Source organism: Cololabis saira, unplaced genomic scaffold (assembly GCF_033807715.1).
Source record: "Cololabis saira isolate AMF1-May2022 unplaced genomic scaffold, fColSai1.1 scf043, whole genome shotgun sequence".
NCBI lineage: Eukaryota > Metazoa > Chordata > Actinopteri > Beloniformes > Belonidae > Cololabis > Cololabis saira.
In genome coordinates this window covers 172,501-175,000 of record NW_026906207.1, presented here as the reverse complement: position 1 = coordinate 175,000, position 2,500 = coordinate 172,501, and the positions used below count along the sequence as shown (strand labels likewise).

The following is a 2,500-nucleotide window of genomic DNA, read 5'->3' as shown; positions in this document are numbered from 1 at the left end:
ATCGTCTTCCTCCTCAGAATCCTGCTCCTCTGCATCACTATGCTGCTCATTGTCGTCTCTCTCATTTTCAAGAAAAATATAGTCCAGAACTTGGCTTACTGTCAATCTTCTTCTCATCTTTGCATGCTACAAACTGGAGATGTGCACTCTGCAAGTGAAATTGAGTGAATTGACCCTAAACGTCTGGACATGCCCGACTTTATTTGATTTTGTTTATGTGCAGGTAAACTGGAAAACAAAAATCCAAAATGAGAATCCACTGAAGCTCACATGACTGGGAGAGGAGCTGGCTGTCTGACAGTGCACTTATGATTTCAGTTTTGGCTCTAATTATTGCTTTATAAGCTTATTTTATAACTGGGTCGAAACCGACCCTAACACCACAAAGGTAACAATTTCAACCAGAGCATTTTATAATTTAGTGAAACATTTTTTTTTTATATTATTTTGTTGAAATAGAGGTTCCTGACAAAGTCAAAAAGCCTTGAAGCAATAAACGCATTTTTGTGGTAGTTTTATGGATTTAAAACCTGAGAACGGGTCGGTGGCGACCCTAACACCAGATGAAGCTTAATCTACCCACACATATTTCAACGTGGTAACAGTGACAGCTCACGTCCTAAAGTGTTTTGCACATGGTTAAGGCACTTTAACTCCAACAAATAAAACCAACAAATCAATGACTTATATTCTCTGACTTATCTTCAACTCCATATAAGAGGTATTTCAAGCTGCAGCTTCTGCTTACGGCCATACCAGCCTGGATGCGCCCGATCTCGTCTGATCTCGGAAGCTAAGCAGGGTCGGGCCTGGTTAGTACTTGGATGGGAGACCGCCTGGGAATACCAGGTGCTGTAAGCTTTTTCAACCAGCAGAGAACGCTCTCGCTTAATCTACCCACACATATTTCAACGTGGTAACAGCGACAGCTCACGTCCTAAAGTGTTTTGCACATGGTTAAGGCACTTTAACTCCAACAAATAAAACCAACAAATCAATGACTTATATTCTCTGACTTATCTTCAACTCCATATAAGAGGTATTTCAAGCTGCAGCTTCTGCTTACGGCCATACCAGCCTGGATGCGCCCGATCTCGTCTGATCTCGGAAGCTAAGCAGGGTCGGGCCTGGTTAGTACTTGGATGGGAGACCGCCTGGGAATACCAGGTGCTGTAAGCTTTTTCAACCAGCAGAGAACGCTCTCGCTTAATCTACCCACACATATTTCAACGTGGTAACAGCGACAGCTCACGTCCTAAAGTGTTTTGCACATGGTTAAGGCACTTTAACTCCAACAAATAAAACCAACAAATCAATGACTTATATTCTATGACTTATCTTCAACTTATAAGCGGTATTTCAAGCAGGAGCTTCTGCTTACGGCCATACCAGCCTGGATGCGCCCAATCTCGTCTGATCTCGGAAGCTAAGCAGGGTTGGGCCTGGTTAGTACTTGGATGGGAGACCGCCTGGGAATACCAAGTGCTGTAAGCTTTTTCAACCAGCAGAGAGCGCTCTCGCTTAATCTACCCACACATATTTCAACGTGGTAACAGCGACAGCTCACGTCCTAAAGTGTTTTGCACATGGTTAAGGCACTTTAACTCCAACAAATAAAACCAACAAATCAATGACTTATATTCTATGACTTATCTTCAACTCCATATAAGAGGTATTTCAAGCTGCAGGTTCTGCTTACGGCCATACCAGCCTGGATGCGCCCGATCTCGTCTGATCTCGGAAGCTAAGCAGGGTCGGGCCTGGTTAGTACTTGGATGGGAGACCGCCTGGGAATACCAGGTGCTGTAAGCTTTTTCAACCAGCAGAGAGCGCTCTCGCTTAATCTACCCACACATATTTCAACGTGGTAACAGCGACAGCTCACGTCCTAAAGTGTTTTGCACATGGTTAAGGCACTTTAACTCCAACAAATAAAACCAACAAATCAATGACTTGTATTCTATGACTTTTCTTCAACTCCATATAAGAGGTATTTCAAGCAGGAGCTTCTGCTCACGGCCATACAAGCCAGGATGCGCCCAATCTCGTCTGATCTCGGAAGCTAAGCAGGGTCAAGCCTGGTTAGTACTTGGATGGGAGACCGCCTGGGAATACCAGGTTCTGTAAGCTTTTTCAACCAGCAGAGAGCGCTCTCGCTTAATCTACCCACACATATTTCAACGTGGTAAGAGCGACAGCTCACGTCCTAAAGTGTTTTGCACATGGTTAAGGCACTTTAACTCCAACAAATAAAACCAACAAATCAATGACTTTTTTCTATGACTTATCTTCAACTCCATATAAGAGGTATTTCAAGCTGCAGCTTCTGCTTACGGCCATACCAGCCTGGATGCGCCCGATCTCGTCTGATCTCGGAAGCTAAGCAGGGTCAAGCCTGGTTAGTACTTGGATGGGAGACCGCCTGGGAATACCAGGTGCTGTAAGCATTTTCAACCAGCAGAGAGCGCTCTCGCTTAATCTACCCACACATATTTCAACG

The 2,500-nt window shown here is 44.3% G+C and overlaps 5 non-coding genes and 1 pseudogene across 5 annotated transcripts; all 6 read left to right on the top strand.

Annotated features, from left to right (window-relative positions):
• Nucleotides 1–742: 742 nt before the first annotated feature.
• Nucleotides 743–861, top strand: LOC133432662 (5S ribosomal RNA). Its single transcript, XR_009776943.1, has one exon. It is a non-coding gene; the product is annotated as a 5S ribosomal RNA (ribosomal RNA).
• A 199-nt stretch (nucleotides 862–1,060) lies between these two features.
• On the top strand, nucleotides 1,061–1,179 carry LOC133432650 (5S ribosomal RNA). Its single transcript, XR_009776932.1, has one exon. It is a non-coding gene; the product is annotated as a 5S ribosomal RNA (ribosomal RNA).
• Nucleotides 1,180–1,375: 196 nt separating this feature from the next.
• Nucleotides 1,376–1,494, top strand: LOC133432798 (5S ribosomal RNA). The gene has a single exon (XR_009777074.1). It is a non-coding gene; the product is annotated as a 5S ribosomal RNA (ribosomal RNA).
• A 199-nt stretch (nucleotides 1,495–1,693) lies between these two features.
• Nucleotides 1,694–1,812, top strand: LOC133432639 (5S ribosomal RNA). The gene has a single exon (XR_009776921.1). It is a non-coding gene; the product is annotated as a 5S ribosomal RNA (ribosomal RNA).
• A 199-nt stretch (nucleotides 1,813–2,011) lies between these two features.
• LOC133432899 (5S ribosomal RNA) lies at nucleotides 2,012–2,130 on the top strand (annotated as a pseudogene).
• A 198-nt stretch (nucleotides 2,131–2,328) lies between these two features.
• On the top strand, nucleotides 2,329–2,447 carry LOC133432817 (5S ribosomal RNA). Its single transcript, XR_009777093.1, has one exon. It is a non-coding gene; the product is annotated as a 5S ribosomal RNA (ribosomal RNA).
• The last annotated feature ends 53 nt before the right edge of the window (nucleotides 2,448–2,500 follow it).